Here is an 18,953-nt window from a genome sequence, read left to right on the forward strand (position 1 = left end):
CCTCTTTTGTAGGCTTTTCTATCTCCATGGTTAGATGCCCTATTTTTGGATCTCGTCTGAGAATATACAAAGTCTTTTTCTTCTTAACCTTACTCAATCCTAATTCAGAGTGGATAGGAAGAGATAAGGTTTCCTTTTTGGGGACTCCTTCATCTTTCCTTTTTCTCTTCTTGTCTAGAGTATCCTCCAACCATGAATCTATTCTTATCACTTTGGAGGTTGTAATAAGGGAGTCTATCCTAAACATCTTCCTCTTGGTCAAAGTGATTCATTTTACGGTCAAAGAGAAGGGAATCTTTGGAGCTTTTGAAATGAGCTTTGAAAAATCTTGGCCTTTCTCTACCTCTAAAGTCTTCTTTGTTGCCTCATCAGATTTAGTTGATTCACTATCACTACTTCCTCCATCTCTTAAATCCACTACCTACACATGAGGACTACTCAACTGTAGAAGTGCAACACTTACAGATGGATCTGGGCTACTATGAGGTGAGGGGACCAAAGTGGCCATAACATATTTTAGATCTTCCACCTTCTTCTTCTTGGCTTATGATGGAGTTCCAATTACTGGGAGGGAGCCATCATGACAAGTTTTAGCTAAAGGAACATTTTTGTTAGGAGGTTGATCACCTCAACTTGATCTTTGAGCCAGTTCTTGAGTGATAGCCAAGGTTACACCTAATGTGCCAACTTGAGAGGAAGAGGCCATGGAAACTATTGGAGGAGCTTGAGTAGATGTACTTTTACTTCAAATCCTTCTAGTTGTGGTACATTGGATCCATTTCCTAGTCCTCTTGATAATCTAGGACATCATTGTATCTAGATCCTCTCCTACATCTTCGTAAGGTTTAGAGATAATAGGAGTATCTCTTAGCTTTGTTAGATAGGTGTTACTATACATATTCTAACCATCATCCACTACTCCTTCAATGCTAATATTAACCTTATAAATCTTCACTCAATCCATTGTTAGCCTGGTGAAGGCACAATCATGACTCTTGAACTCATCCTTGTAATCAGCCTAGTAGTCTTGAATGGTAGTGATATGTTTGATTACACTTCGAATCTACAACACTTCCCTTGCATATCCATTCTAATCAACAATGGGTCTTAACCCTTCATACATCTCCAATTTGTATTTCATTTCAAACACCTTCAACATGTTCTTTGCATCAGAATAGGACTCACAATTGAAAGCTCCCACCTTAATAGGAAAATCATACCCTTTCTTCTTCAAACTCCCACTTAGCATGTTCACATGGATTTGTTGCCACACGATCTCAATTACCATAATCATGTCACTAGGATACCTCAACAACTTCAAGGAGAAACCATCAAAAGTTGCAAGATGAAAATATGAAAAGGATGAGAATTGAATAAAGTAACTCCCAAATTGGCTAATGGCTACCATGGCTTTAGGGCTGAATCTCCTCTCTGGACATCCCTGTAGCTCCCTAAAAATTCTCATGGTGAATGCATCATTAACTCTTATATACTCTACATAGCTATTTTCCAAATATAAACATGGGTATAATTCATAAGACTTCACATCATCAGGAAAATTTTCCACCCTTGGGAGGAATTGCCATAATTGTAAAGAAGTTAACATGTAAATGAGGAAGGAGGACATGTAGAATGTTGTAGAATTTTGCATCACTAAGAGCATTGGACAGAATCTAACTTACCTCATGAGTCCAATCAATATATTGGGTATCAAAGAAAATGACTTGCAGCAAAAAGAAATATTGCTCAACAAAGTTTAAAGCTTCTATCTCACCTTTCAACCTATGTAAGAGGACCAAGATGTCAACAATTTTAGGTTTGAGATTAGTTCCAAACAGATTCTTAGGAACCTTACTCTTGGCACTTCATGGTTTTTGGAACCAGGACTACATAATTTCCTTTCTCCAAATCATCTTCTTCATGAAGAACTCAAAAATGGCCCCTCTAAATGTTAAATCTAAAAATTCTTCTTGTTTTAGAGCTCATGGAAAATTCACCATAGTTTTCCTATCAATGGAGATCAATACTATGTCATGTAGCAGTACAATTTGTCTAGTGTCCAGGTTGTAACAATTTATACATTCATAGATCAACTTCAAAGCTTGGACTGCTACTAAAAAACTAGCTGCTTCAACCAACCTACATCCTCAAAGCTTCTTAGTAATGGGATGGATTGGCTCTGATCTCACTTTCTTCTAAAAATCTTGCATGTTATAGAAATGAAGAGAAGTGTCCATGAAATTCTACAGTGAAAATTTAATTCTGTTCAACCTGTCAAAACCTACAAATCTAGTTGTCATTCTATTTGAAAATGAATTTTGAATCAAGAAAAGGAAAATAATAGATAATGCATAGATACTAGCTTTTTGAAAAAGTTATGCAAATTAATAGAATATTAGTTAAACAAAGAGCAGTAGTTTGAGTAACTATTCATGTTTCCATCTATATAGGAGCTTTAATTCATCAGTTGATCTTCAGAATTCATGCCACATGAATGAATTGAAGGATAGATCCATTGAAATAGTACATGTGTGGTTCTAATAGATATCTCAGTGTCTTTTCACTATTCCATTTTCCCAATAGTAACTTTCTATCTTTCCATACTTTCTTGTTGTCCTTTAAGTTTTTAGGAAGTTACCAATAGAGTACCCCATGGGAAGATATCCGTTGAGTTGAATTTTGGTACATATACTCTTTCCTATCTTTATTAAATTATTTATATTATCATCTTGATATGCCTTATGCATAAAGTGTAGGTTGAGTCTACCTTTTAACTTGAATTTCTTTAAAATCTAGGGAATTGTCTTCATGGGTTGAAAACCTGCCGAGGAGGAGATAATTTCTATTTCTTTGCCCATGCTTCCTTTTTAATTTACCTTTAGACTATTTTCTTCTTTAGTTTTGAAAATGTCTAAAGGGACTGTGAAAATTCATTAGGGACCCACCTTTTGTTTCCTTTCCTCCAAAATTGCCTTTTGTGGAAAATCAACTTCATGGGTTGAAAATCTACCAAGGAGAAGTTGATTTTGAGTTTTCCACCTAGAATGATTGTGAAAGTTGTAATGGATCTTGAACATTTCTTGAGGTGGGAAAATGTAAAGAAAACATGAATTTTCCATATGACACCTTACCATATTATTTCTTTGATCCAAATGCATCGTTTGGTGCTCTTCGCAGGAAATTGTCTTCATGGGTTGAAAACTTGTTAAGGAGAAGATGATGTCTATATTTCCAAAAGCTTCTAATCTTATTGAGAAAGTGATAAACCATAAGAAAACAAAACTCTATAAATAATCTTTGTATGAGCAACATGAATCTCCATCAGATTAGGCACTAAGCTACCCATACGATTGACTCAACACAAAAGGAGAACCAATCGGCTATGAAATACGGATAAGGGAAAATAGAGAAATCCAATGGAGATTCATTCCACCTAATGGGGCTTAGACCTAGACTCAAACAAAAATATGAATTCACTAAGATACAAGTAATCACTTTTATTACTTGGGTAGAGGATGAAAAGTGGGGCAACAGTTGGCTTTACCTAGGGACTTGGGTAAGCCATACCCAAGCAATGAATCCAAAATCTTTGGTTTCGCAAAAATAAGAGGTGGCTACACAAAAAAACTAAAGTAATGAAAAAAAGGAAATAAGCGAAACAAAAGCAACCTAACTAGGAAAATAGAAACAAGAACTAAATGTAACTATAGTACACTACATGGGTTACCTATCCTCAATTTGAAATTTGGTAGAGCTTAAAATCCTAACCATTGAATGTCAGGGGTAGCACTTCGCCATCTAGATATGCCAATTTAAATGAGTTGTTCTTGAATTCTTGATGAATAATGAATGGACCCTTCCATAATGTGTCAAATTTCTTATGCATACTTTTTGGTGCTCTTCGCTTATCCCAAAATAGTATGCTATCTCCTATCATGAATTTCTATGGCCTTGCCCTTTTATCAAACAAGCTCTTCACATGCATTTGGTGTTGTGTGATGGGATCCAAAATTTCTTCTCTTTCTTCTTTGAGTTTTCTCAAGTACAAAATTGATGGAAGAGCATCCTAGGTTCAAGGGCAATCTTGCACCACCCAAAAAATATTTTATTTTTAGCCTTTTCTATTTTAATTAGGACTATTAGATAGGGTGGTTACTATTTATGGGAACTTACTATTTTTAGTAAGTTTTTCATATGAGCTTGGAATATTTTCATTTTCTATAGGAAGGTTCATTTTAGAGTTATAAGCCTACCATAAAAATTTCATTGCACAAGCATTAGTATCAGAAAAGTTATTGCAGATTTTCAGTGGAAAAATATGCAAAAAAATCTTTAGGCTCACCATTGGAGGCCTTAGAGTGCCCAGATGAGGTCTAAAAACTCAATGAAAGGGTACTAGCATGGCTTCGAGCTTGTAGATTAGGAGCCGACATTTCTGAAAAGTGGTTATAATAGCTAATTAGAGCAATAGTTCGTGAGTTATGGCCTTCAGAAGTTGGGCTACCAAAATTTTAAAATAATTTGTCAATGATGTATTTGGTTGACTTTGTGTGTATTGTTAGGGTCTCTCAGCCCTAAGTATTAAGTTTGAGCATCTAGAACCTTCCCAGGCAACATAAAACTACTTATTTAAGAAAGACCCAAACATTGTCGAGGATAGCTCAGGGTGATAGTCTGCACCACTGTCTTGCAAATTACTGTAATGAAGGCACCCATTTTGGTTAGCATATTTTAATTGAGAATTTTGTAATTTCGCATTTGCGGTGATAATAAGAAGTCCATAATTTGTTCTCATATTTTCTATTATTTCTTTATTTCTATTATGAATTTATGGTATTAAGGGGAGCCCCCTGCATTGATTGGTATCAGAGCTAGAGTTCTTGAGTGTGTGGACAGATCATCAATTGTGAGGTAGTTCACACTAGTACTAGTTTGGGGTGAGTGTGTAGACAGATTGTTGATTGTGAGGTAGTTTGCACTAGGGGTTTAGTGGAAGTGCAAAAATGCCTCCATGAAGAGAGCATGGTGGAATAGTTGTATGAGTTACACCTGAGGGTTTTCAAGCCCTCCAAAGGAAAATGAAAACATTGGAAGAAAAATTGAAAAGAGGAATAAATATTGCTGTAAGAGATGAAAGTGAGGATGAGGACGAAGCAGAAGAAAATGCCAAAGTAGAGGTAGTTCTAAATCTAGAGGAAGAGAGGCTTTTGGGGGCCATCTCCAAGATTGGAAAAACCTAAGTTTGAGGTTCCCACATTTTTAGGAAATCTTAACCCAGAGGAGTTGATCAATTGAATCAATCAACTAGAGGAGTACTTTGAGTATGAAGATATTGATGATCCTGATAGGGTTAAGTTTGCAAAGGCAAAACTAAAGGGACATGCAAAGATCTGGTGGCAGCAGGTTTAGTTGGAATGAAATAGAAAGGGAAAGGAAAAAATCACTAGATGGTATTGGATGAAAGATAAACTAAAATGAAAATTCATTCCCGTGGATTATGAGCTTGATCTATTGAAGAAGATGCAAGGGTTGAAGCAAGCAAGAAAATCTATTCAAGAATATACCGAAGAGTTCTAATAAGTTCTCATTAGGACTGGCCATGTAGAAGCTAACAAGTAGAAAGTAGCTCGTTATCTTAATAGGTTAAGGCCTACCATTTAGGATAAGATAAGTTTGGTTCAAATGAGTAGTATTGAGGAGGCATACCGGTTTGCCCTAAGAGTTGAGAAGAAACTGAGCAAGAAGTTTGACAATAAGAATAGTGGAAGGGGTTATGGTGGAAGATTTGATGAACAATCTTATGGTGGTCATAATGATGATCAAAAGAACAAGGATGAGGCTAGAAGTAGCAGTCAAAGCTAGAGGGGAAAAAATTTCAATCATTTCCATGATCAAAAAAATAGAGATTAGAGAGGAAGAGGTAGAGGAAAAGGATCTAAAAGAGGAGGCTTTCATGGAAAATGTTTTCACTATAGAGAAGAAGGGCATAGAGCATTTGAATGTACCCAATGCCAAGGAAGGATAGATTCAAGAATAGAAGGCTAGGCCAGAGTTGCACATGTTGATCAAGATGCTAGATCCTCAGATTTTGAAGATACTAAAAGAGGAGAAGTCCTTCTTAATCAAAGAGTCTTGTTAAAAAGTGAGAATGAACCTGAGAAAAGAAGGAGCTTGTTTCACACAAGATATAGATGTGAAGATAAGTGTTGTGATGTGATCATTGATGGTGGACGTACTAACAATCTAGTGTTAGAAACGATGGTCACCAAATTGAAGCTAAAGAGGTAGAAACACCTACATCCATACCATATTGGTTGGGTGCAAGATGACCACAAGGTCATAGTCAATAAGTAGTTCTCAATGAAGTTCAAGATTGGAAGCTACTAGGATGAGGTACTATGCGATATCATACCTATGGACATATACCATATGTTGTTGGGTAGGCCATGGTAGTTTGATAGGCATGTTTCACATGATGGGTGAGAAAATACCTACACTTTAACTAAGGATGGAGTGAAACATAAGTTGAAGCCATTAAAGGATAAAGAAGAAAAGGTATGTAGTGTTGCCAAAATATGTTTTGTTGATGCAAAAGAGTTTCTTAAAGGTATGAAGCATGAGCATATGTGTTTTTCTATAATTCCTAAAGATAGTAAAGAAGAAGTAGAAGGGGTACCTACTGAAGTTGTAGATATGTTGGGAGAGTTTTCTAATATTATATTAGATAATATACCTGATGGATTGCCCTCAATAAGAAACATTAGTCACAAGATGGATTTGGTTTTAGGAGCCATTTTTCCAAACAAGGTAGTGCACAAAATGACACTAGCAAAAAGTGAAGAGTTCAACAGGCGAGTTCATGAGTTTTTGTAGAAGGGGTTGATTCGAGAGAGTCTGATTCCCTATATTGTACAAGAAGTGTTAGCACCAAAGAAGAATGGAGGATGTGTATAGATTCTAGTGCTATCAATAAGATCACTATCAAGTATAAGTTTATGTTGTCACTTAGGTTTGCACCCTTGTCCAAAGCCTATGCATGAGGACAACCTAGTGAAACATGGAAACAACCTCCAAGCTATGGGACTTGAACTGTGAGGTTGAGTCTTCGAAGAAGGTTGGCTTCCTCTTATTATAAGGATGCACCTAACTACTCTTAGAGAGGAAAAGGGAGAATGAGAGCACGAAAGAAAATCTACCTAGCCTAATCTAAAGAGGTGATACACCAAAATAGAGTGTTCAGACCAATCTTTGCTCATATATGCACTATTGAACTAGAATGAAACTAAGGATATACACATTCAGACTTTCTTTAATCTAATAATCACATGCAGATAAGAAAACCAGAATGAATGACACAAGGAAAGAGAAGATTCATTTATATATCATTGACAGGCCAAAAGAGATATAGTCATGTAGATTACAAACTTCCACAAAACAATGGTGAAGGCAAATAGTTCTTGCACTTTCATACCAATAGCTGAAGGAGATAAAGTAGAGAATCATACAATTTAGAGGTACAGGGGAATTTTACACTGAAATTGCAAAGCAATAGTAGAGAACAACAGAGAATGATCGAACCTAACAACATCTACAAAATTTGCCTTTATAGTTTAGGCATAACTGAGATGTCCTCTAACTTTAATTATTCTACAACCACTACATTGAAGTAATTCAGAGAAAAATCATGGGGATCTAAGGAAATTTGATCTAGCTTTAGGTACCACGAAATCTAATTTTTAACTAAAACATGGCCTTGAGAAGATAGAGGCAGCACCATTGATGGTCTTGATCAGGTAGATGGATCAACTAAGATGGTGGAGTATTCCTCTTCATTCAACATTCATTTCTAGTGGTTGGGATTGATCATGAAGATTAGATCACACGAGTAAACTCAATATCCTCTATTTTTGGCTCATGAAATAGCAAGGTCAAATAGTCAACTAGAATTTGGCACTGGGATGAGCCACATGGACCAATGATTTCATTCTAGTTTTCCACCCCGTGGAGCCTTCATGCATTTGACTATATCTTCTTCTTTACCAACTATGCCACCTCCCAACCTAACCGTGACTACCTCAAGAAACTGTGACCTTAACTGCAAACCCTTTGTTAATACCTTGGATGATCCCACCGGGACACGTGTCATTGAATTGCTATCTCGCTATACATAACCTTTGAGCTCCTTTCCATAGCGAGATAGCGATGACCGTTGATTTTTCTTTGATCCCGTGGATGACATTTCATATGACCTAATGAGAAAAATTGTGGGTCCCTCACTTGCTACCTTGTTATACATATCTTTTGCACATCTTTCCATAATGAGATAGCGAGTATTGTCGATTGATAAAAATCCTACCATCATGGGAAATAGAAACAATCTGGCATTCCTCTTGACAAGTTGGCCAATCCATCCAATGAAAATCGCCCACGTACTTCTCCTTCACTATTGACACATTTTATTATTATTTTGAACTAGACCCACAGAACTCTGAGGACACATGGAAAATCCTTGCTATGTTGCTATAGCTAAAGATCAAGCATTTTTTCATAACGACATAGCAAGAAATATCGATCTTCCACCATCTGACAGCCCTGAAGATATACCCAATATGTCAGTGTGCTGACCAATAGAAACCTGGCCTTTTTTCAACTTGTCTAGTAAGCTCTTGCTTTTGTAGCCTACCAAGGGAAATAGGATCCACCACTCCACATGTCACTAGGTTGCTAACTCGCATTGTTTAAGAATCATGCACTTTCATATCGCAAGCAAGTGCCAACCCTTGATCCCTGAAGATCTGATGGTGAGTAAGATGCACTAAAGGGACTGGCCCACATTTTGAACTATCATCACCCTAGCCAATGAGAAATCAACCAACTACCAATGTGTCATTAATTTTTACACTCATTCTTGATGCATCACTGGTTCAGGGTCCACCTTGTGGCTTATGGAACAAACCTGGCCCCACAAAGACACGTGACAGCGAATTTCTATCTCAATATACATATCCTTTGCACATCTTCCCATAGCAAGATAGTGAAAGAAATTAATTTTGAGCTCAATCCAAGGGTGAAGAAACTAGATTAGGCGTTCTGAAGATTGGTGGGTCCTATACTCGCTATGTCACTAACAATGAGATGCTTTATCCAAACTCAGTGCCATAGAAACAAGAAAGGAGGACCCACCTGATACGTGGTAAAACCTTGCTATGTCACTATGGCAAAGGTCCATGCAACTTCCCATAGTGACACAATGTCAACCATTGATATGGGGAAGATCTAGTGGTAGGTCCATACTTGCATCTTTGCGGCTTACTAAGGGAACATGACCCACTATGCACTGTGGGAAAAAGGGCTTGCTCACAATATTTAAAATGCTTGCATCTATATCTTGCAAGGAAGCATGTGCCTTTGATCTAGCAAGATCTGATGGAGAGGAAAGTTGCACGCAGGCAAGGCAAAATGTTAAAATACCTTGGGCATTAAAATATCATAAATTTGGTAGGTAGCCGTTAGATGGGGAACATTCAAAATTCAAACTTTTGGCGGGGGGGAAAAAATGTATAACATTTCTAATGACTCATAGGGGATGCTAGCTTGCTATGCATAAGACCAGTGGCCTACAACATCCATTAGGCTATAGAGTAAAAAAGATATGCAAATTTTGAGCACCATGAAACCCTAACCCTACCTCTGAGAGGAAAATCTAGAAACCTCTGCCTCTGCAACTAGAACCAGAGATCAAACCTCTTTGCAACCTTCAAAACTACGAAACTTGCTATCTCATGGAGGTAACTATGCTAGTGCACTTCTTGGAAAAGTAGGAAACAAACTGGAAATAAAATTATGCTAACTATGTACATGGGATCTTGAACTTTCATCAGAAGCATGGTTTGAGATAAATCCCATTGACTAGGATAGGCAAAATTTCACCACTAGGAATACTAAATTCGAAGGCATTGGCCTATTTGCAACTAATAATTAGATAGGGGCCACTCCAAAATGCATCAAACTTTGAGTGTCTTCCTGGTTTTGCCCTATCTACATCCCATTTTCAAACCAAATCTCCCTCCCTGAAGATTTTGACCCTAGCCTTCCTATCAAAGCTCTTCTTCATTTGTTGTTGATGTGTCTCTAGGGTCTGCATGGCTTTATTTCTCTTCTCTTCCAGCTCCATCAGCTCTACCATTCTCACTGTCATGGCATCATCTTCAATCAACTTCAGCTGATGAGCTAGTTCTAGGGATGGGAATTTCAATGAAATTGGAAGCCTTGCTTCTTTGCCATATTCTAACACAAATGGTGAATTCCCTATTGACCTTTTAGGTGTTATCCTATCAGCCCACAGAGTCATTCTCAACTTTCTATGCCAACCTCTCTAGTTATCTTCTATTGTCTTCTTCATAATTTTGATTAGGTTCTTGTTGGAAGACTCAGCCAGGCCATTACCTTGAGGATAGTAATTTGAGGATGTGCTCAAATAGATATTATGATCCACTACCCATGCACAAATCTGAGATCAAACAAAAGACTTTGAATTATTTGAAATAATGGTTGAAGGAGCACCAAACCTGGTGAAAATCCCATCAAGGAATTCCACAATTGAATATTCTGTGGCATCCTTCAATGCAACTACCTCTATCCATCTAGTGAAGTAATCTATAGCAGCTAAAATCCACTTGTGACCCGAACTAGAAGGAGGATTGATAAGGCCTATGAAATCCAATCCCCATTTAGCAAAAGGCTGATCCACCTAGATAGGATGAAGGGGAAGAGCTACAAGCCTTTGTTTTCTAGAGAAAAAGGCACATTTTTCACACTTCCTTACATACCTATGACAATCATGAAACAGAGATGGCCAGTAATAACCAACCCTCATGATCTTCATTGTGGTTGTCCTTGCTAAGAAGTGGCCACCATCAGGACCATCATGATGTTCTTTGATCATTCTTTCAGCTTGGTCTATATCAAGGCATCTTAATAGGGCTCCATTAAAATCTTTTCTGAAAAGGATACCGTCAGCTATGACATAAGGAATTGACTGTAATCTATACTGTCTCCTTTTAGTTCTATCTAATCCTTGAGGGTATCCATTGCCTAATAAGAAACTCTTCATATCATCCATTCAACTCCTTGGGTCACCATTTCTCACCTCTTTTTTCTCTGTCAGTATCATAGCAACTTCCTCATCAGGTTCTTGAGATGATAACATTTGTTTACACAATCCTTTCCCTCTTACCAACTTAGTGACTTGGATGTTAACATCATATTCCATCACTCTTGTAATTCAACCATCTCTTTTCTCACTAACATCTTTTCTCAAAAGGAAATCCTTCACACTGGCATGGGGTACTAACAAATGAATCTTGTTATGAGACAGGAGGTGTCTGAATTTCTTCAAAGCTCTGATAACTAAAAGGGCTTGTTTCTCAAAAATATTGTATTTATCTTCATATTCTTTAATACCTTCACTAAAGAAAGCTATGGGCTGCTCTTCATTCTTGTCATTTTTTTGAGTCAAGATAGCAGAGATACTTGACTCACTACCTAAGGTATAAAGAATGAAATCCTTCTCAAAATTTGGACTCATGAGAGTAGGTGATAAGGCTATGGTTGTCTTGATCTCTTCAAAACTTTCCTTCCCTTCCTTGGTCCATGCAAAGACCAGACCTTTCTTGATCATTGCTATAAGAGGTTTCACCATAGTAGTAAGATTAGGGATAACTATTCTCACAAAATTTATCCTACCCAAAAAAATTTGCAGCCCTTTCTTGTGTTTAGGAAGAGGAAGAGCAAGTTTTTCTTTTATTCTCTCTAGATCAATGGTTAAGCCATCTTTAGATACAATGTGTCCTAATAATTTTCCTTGGTTAGTAGCAAAGACACTTTCTTGGGTTAAGGGAAACCCCGAACTCTCTGCACCTTAGGAATACCTATCTTAGATGATCAAAATGATCCTCTACATTTTTTGAATACACAGTGATATCATCAAGGTAAACTAAGACAAAATTTTCAATCAAATTCTTGAAGGCCATCTCCATAGCCTTCTGAAATGTAGCACCTGCATTGGTTAGCCCAAATGGCATCTTACAATAAGCATAGGTACCCAATTTAGTGGTAAATGCAGTCTTGTATCTATCAGACTCTTTAACCAACACTTGATTGTAGCCAAAAAATCCATCAAGAAATGAAAATCTCTTTGAACCACTGACCTTGGATAAAACTGCTCTATAGAAGGGAGAGGATGGTGATCTTTAAGAGAAGCTTGGTTAAGGTCCCTAAAGTCCACACACAATCTAATTTCTTCATTCTTCTTCCTAACAGGGACAAGGTTTTCTACCCATGACAAGTGTTTGATGGGAAAAATTATATTGGCCTCAATCAATTTGGATAGCTCTATTCTCATTAGGGGTTCAATTTTAGGATTCACTGGTCTCTATTTTTGTCTTACTAGTTTTACATTATGAATTAAATCTATGCTATTCTGAAACAACTTTGGGTCAAAGCCCTTTAAGTCATCATATGTCCAAGAAAATATATCATTAAATTCTTGACATAGATGAATAAAATTTTCTTGTTCAATTTCAGAACATACCTTCCCCATGTTCAAGGATTTTCTATCAGCAACCATGACTGGAGTATGATCATCTTCATCGGCAGCCGGGTTCATGCCTTTGCCTCTTCCTTGGTCATCAGAACTAAAAACACTCTCTAAGGTAATGAGGCCTTTAGGTAGCTTGTTAGAACTGAGATGAATGATCTGATCACCATACTAATCCTACAGCCTTGACTGATTTCTCTCTGAAAATTCTGCCTCATTTTGCAAGAAGCTCACAATTTTCTCATCAGATTCAAACACTTGCTAATGGATGTTGTTATCAGGGATGGCAGGCCTCACTACCACTTTGATTTGTTTCTTCTTCTCCTCATCAAGATTCCTTGTCACATCATAAGATGCATCTATTGCTGCAAGTCTATCAACATGTCTATTTTCTTTTCTAGGGATGCTTTGAATGTTAAATGCATTAAAACCTTCAAGAAAATCCCATACCCTATGTTTATAAGACTTGAGCAAACCATTCTTGGTGGTATTTTTGTTTCTCACTTGATTAACCACCAAATCACTGTCTCCATACACCCTTAAGGCTTGAATTCCTCTTTTTTAGGCAAGTATGGGACCTTGAATCAAGGATTCATACTTAGCTACATTATTAGTGCAACTGAATTGGAGCCTAAAGGAGAAGTAGTATCTTACTTGTGCAAAAGAAATAAACATCACACCAGCCCCTAATCCATTTTTATTCCTTGATCCATCAAAGTACATACTCCATATCCCACCCATATCTTCTTTAGTCTCCACAAGATTGGGAACTAAAGCATCTTTTTCCAATATACAATATGTACTAAGACCTGTTTCAAGGATCTTTGATGTAGAATCAAATTGATATGCATCAGCCCACTCATCAAGAAGAAATTAGGTATCTCTGCTAGGGAAGTGGTGAGCTTGTTCACTATGCCATTCTCATCCATCTTTAGAATAGGGCAATTCATGTTGATGGGATTGGGGGTGTAAGATTTAGTATGATTGAGGGCTTGAGGCTCTGCTCTGATTGAAGCATTGGCTCCATATCTCCTCTTAAAAGACATATATGACCAATCAAAAGATATGAAGCCACCTATTTGGGTAGTAAAGTCTCTTGACAGATAGATGGAAAAATATGGCTTGACCTCAGCAACAGAGATATCTTGGGTTACAGTACAACCAGGGCATGTATGTAAGGCCATCTCCACATTCCTAAGGATCCCTATAGTCTTGATAGTACTAATATACAAATGTAATACATCCCTAAAAATAGGCTCATATTTCATTCCCAAAGCATCAGCAACACACCTAGGCATCACTAAAATGCTAGCCCCTAAATCAATCATGGAATTATGGACTAGCTTGCCCCCTATGATTAGAGAAACATAGAATGGAGGAGGTCTAACCCTTTTACTTTTTTCTACCTCCCTTGATGGTTGTACTATGCTTGTGGCACTTTCCATACTAGGTGTCTGATCCTTTGGTTCAGTTCTTTCCAATTCTTGCTGTAGCAACCTCTTTTGCATGGGTATAGTAGCAACAACATCCCATATGGAGATATTCACATTTGTCTTCTTCATTTTCTCTACCAAACTGAATGGCATAGTAGGTGCTTTGGTAGATACTTTGGGAGCTGAACTTGTATGAGGTTGAGATGGAATAACCTGAGGATTGCTTGTATCTTTTCTGCCATGATTTTCCCTTTGTTGTTGAAAGGTACTTGATTGATTATTTGCTGCTTGCTCATGAGATACTACACTTGAAGTTGAGGCCTGATTGGGAGGGGGAGGGACAACATCTTCCATAGCTCTTCTTTTTCTTCTAGTGTTATGAGCAATGGAATCCTAGTTTACATTACAATGCTCTTCCATCTGATGATTCATAAAAGAGAAATCACCCTGTCTTTGCATATCTGAGGCATCTTTAGATTGGTCCTCTTTGCATGATTGTTTTGCTGTAGGTTCTTGGACTATCAAAGCCATAAAAGATTCAGCCTTTTGACACATACAATAGGCATAGGAGTAGTTGCAGGAGGGACAAAAATCTTGATCTTGAGCCATATTGTTTCAAGGGACTAAAGCCCTACTTTGGTTGACATTTAAGGTTGAAGCATGGCCACCCTACCTATTCTGATCAAAAGAATTGTTCCAATGATTAGGATTTGGAGGTCTACCGCTACTTGGAGTTTGATATTGCAATTGATGAGGCTTACTACCTTGAGCTTGCTATCTTTCTAAAGTCACCACCTTGTTGCTAATTTTTTGCATCATAGAGAAATTATCCTCCAGCCTCTTTCCTTGATCTTCTAACTTCTTCCCTTGATCTTGCAATCTTCTATCAAGGGTCTTCTCTCTTTTATCCATGTTCTGCATCAAAGATTGCATCATCTCTTTGATTTCATCTATCCCATTTGAGGATTTAGAAGCTTGAGGGACTTGGACAAGGGATTGCGATGTAGAAGTTGTGGGAAGAGGAGCCATTGTTTGTTGATGATTTGGGACATCAGGGAAGAAAGGCATAGGAGGCCTCGGAGCTAACTTATCTCCTTGTATTAGGATGTTTTATGTCATTATTGCTATGTCATAAGCATTAGCCAAGGTATCTCCTCCCATAGTTTGGATTGTAGTGGCAATATCATTGTTAAAAGCTCTAAGGTAATGCAAGAAGGCATTACCAAGGGTAGGCTTCACTGAAGTAGGTATTCTATCCCATGTCTTTTGAAATCTGTAATTAAAATCAGTCATACATTCATGGGGGGCTCTTTTAATAGTGGTAAACTATTCTAAAAGTGACAAATAGTCACTTTTATCCTCAAAATGTTTGCACAATCCTGCTCCTAATCCAACCCAATCTGTTATACAACCATGAGCTAAACCTCTATACTATTGTAGTGCTTTTCCTTTCAACGATGAGGCTGGGAGCCTAACTACAACACCATCCTTTGTAATACCATGGATATTGTAGACATTTGCGACCTCTTCAATGTGTTCTGAGGGAGAGATAGAAGTTTCACCAGTAAACTATGGTATACTTTTAAGTGCAGCTATAGGTATGTCACGTCTTTGGGCTAATAAGAGAGGGCTCCCACCATTAAATGTGGAAAAAGTATGAACTCTAGGCAATGCCATATAGACAAGTGATCTATTAATATGTATAGATGGCAATCTAGGCTGAGATCTAATAGCAGGAGGAGCAGAGATAGATCTTGTAGGTATATTTGTTACTACTACACTCCTAACTGGTGATAAAGATATTCTAGCCCTCCTTCTTTTAGGGTTTGAAAATGAAAGCTCTTGATACTGAAACTTACCTCTAGAAGATGCCCTTTTTTTAGCTCTAGGCATGAATCACTGCAACTTTGGCCTGGAACCAAATATGAATTGAAGCTTAGAGTCACCAAGTACTTTGAAGAATGAACCTCTTGAAGGCTTAAACACTCAAGCTAGTACTATCTCCTCGGTATTGATCTTGAAATCTTCTCTTTTGACACTAGTAGGCTTGAAGTTTTCTAAGATTATCTGGTCCCCTCGGGCATGCCAAAAACTGTTTTCACTTAGGTTTTCACCCTTGTCCAAAGCCTATGCATGAGGACAACCTAGTGAAACATGGAAACAACCTCCAAGATGTGGGACTTGAACTATGAGGTTGAGTCTCCAGAGAAGGCCGGATTCCTCTTACTATCAGGATGCAGCTAACTACTCTTGGAGAGGAATAGGGAGAAAGGGAGCATGAAAGCAAATCTACCTAACCTAATCTAAAGAGGTGATGCACCAAAATAGAGTGTTCAGATCAATCTCTACCCATATATGCACTATTGAACTAGAATGAAACTAAGGATATACATATTCAGACTTTCTTTAATTTAATAATCACATCTAGATTAGAAAACTAGAATGAGTGACACAAAGAAAGAGAAGATTCACTTATATATCATTCACAAGCCAAAAGAGATACAGTCATGCAGATTACAAACTTCCACAAAACAATGGCGAAGGCAAAGAGTTCTTGCACTTTCATACCAATGGCTGAAGGAGATAAAGTAGAGAATCATATAGTTCAAAGCCATAGGGGAATTTTACATTGAAATTGTAGAGCAATAGTAGAGAACAATAGAGAATGATCGACCCTAACAACATCTACAAAATTTTCCTTTATAGTTCAAGCATAACTGAGATGTCCTCTAACTATAATTATTCTACAACCATTGCATTGAAGTCTTGAATAGAACAATCATGGGGATCTGAGGAAATCTGATCTAAGTATAGCTTTAGGTACCACGAAATCTAATTTTTAACTAAAATAGGGCCTTGAGAAAATAGAGGCAGTGCCATTATTTTCCTGATCAGGTAGATGGATCGACTGAGATGGTGGAGTGTTCCTCTTCATTCAACATTCATTTTTGGTGGTTGGGATCGATCATGAAGATCAGATCACGTGAGTAAACTCGATATCCTCTATTTCTAGCTCATGAATCAGCAAGGTCAAATAGTCAACTAGATTCTAGCATCAGGATGAGCTACGTGGACTAATGATTTCATTCCATTTTGCCACCCCGTGGAGTCTTCATGCATTTGACTATATCTTCTTTACCAACTGTGCCACCTCCCAACCTAACCGTGACTACCTCAGGAAACTACGACCTTAACTACGAAGACTTTATTAATACCTTGGCCAGGCCCACTGGGACACGTGTTGCTGAATCACTATCTCTCTATACATAACCTTCAAGCTCCTTTCCATAGCGAGATAGTGATGGCCATTGATTTTTCTTTGATCTTGTGGATGAATTTGATATGACCTAATGAGAACAATGGTGGGTCCCTCACTCACTACCTCATTATACATATCTTTCACACATCTTTCCATAGTGAGATAGCGAGTATCGTCGATTGATAAAAATCTTACAATCATGGGAAACAAAAATAATCTAGCATTCCTCTTGACAAGTTGACCAATCCATCCAATAAAAATTGCCCACATACTTCTCCTTCACTATTCACACATTTTTTATTTATTTTGAACTAGACCCACAAAACTCTAAGGACACATGGAAAATCCTCACTATGTTTCTATAGCTAAAGATTGAGTATTTTTTCATAATGAAATAGCAAGAAACATTGATCTTCCACCATCTAATGGCCCTGAAGATATACCTAATCTGTTAGTGTGCTGACCAATAAAAACTTGGCCTTTTTTCAACTTGTCTAGTAATCTCTTGCTTTTGCAACCTGCCAAGGGAAATTGGACTAACTACTCCATATGTCACCAAGTCGCTAACTCACATTATTTAAGAATCATGCTCTTTCATATCGCGAGGAAGTGCCAGCCCTTGATCCCTAAAGATCTGATGGTGAGTAAGACACACTGAAGGGACTAGCCCATATTTTGCACTATCATTACCCTAGCCAATGAGAAATCAACCAATTGCTAATGTGTCATTAATTTGTACACTCATTCTTGATGCATCACTTGTTCAGGGTCCACCCTGTGGCTTATGGAACAAACTTGGCCCCACAAAGACACATGGTAGCCAATTACTATCTCACTATACATATCCTTTGCACATCTTCCCATAGCAAGATAGCGAAAGCCATTGATCTAAGGTCAATCAAAGGGTGAAGAAACTAGATTAGGTATTCTAAATATTGGTTGGTCCCATACTCGCTATGTCGCTAACAGCCAGATGCTTGAGTTTTCTGATAGCAAAATAGTGAGTGTCGGGGGCTTTATCCAAACTCGGTGCTAGACAAACAAGAAAGGATGACCCACCTAATACATGGTGAAACCTCACTATGTCGCTATGGCAAAGGATTGTGCAACTTTCCATAGTGACATAGCTTCAACCGTTGATATCGGGAAGATCTAGCAGCGGGTCTATACTTTCATCTTTGTGGCTTACTGAGGGAACATGACCCACTATGCCCCGCGATGCAAAAGCGCTTGCCCGCAATACTTAAAACACTTGCATTTGTATCTTGCGAGGAAGTGCCTGCCATGGATCTGGCAAGATCTGATGGCGAGGAAAGTTGTACGCCGGTGAGGCAAAACATTAAAATACCTTGGGCATTAAAATATCATAAATTTTGCAGGTAGCCATTAGATGGGGCAATATTCAAAATTCAAACTTTTGGCGGCGGTACAAAAATTGATAATAGTTTCCTTTATTGAGGATGGATGATATTATGGACTATTTGAGTGGAGCTCAGTATTTCACAAAGGTAGATCTAAAGAGTGGGTACCATTAGATTTGTATCAGAGAAGGTGATGAGTGGAAGACTACTTTGAAGACAAGGAAAGGACTGTATGAGTGGTTAGTCATGCCTTTTGGGCTAAACAATGCACCAAGCACTTTCATGAGGCTCATCAATGAGGT

This window comes from Cupressus sempervirens, chromosome 1 (genome assembly GCF_028749045.1).
Source record: "Cupressus sempervirens isolate cs-2001-9-10 chromosome 1, ASM2874904v1, whole genome shotgun sequence".
Classification (NCBI taxonomy): Eukaryota; Viridiplantae; Streptophyta; class Pinopsida; order Cupressales; family Cupressaceae; genus Cupressus; species Cupressus sempervirens.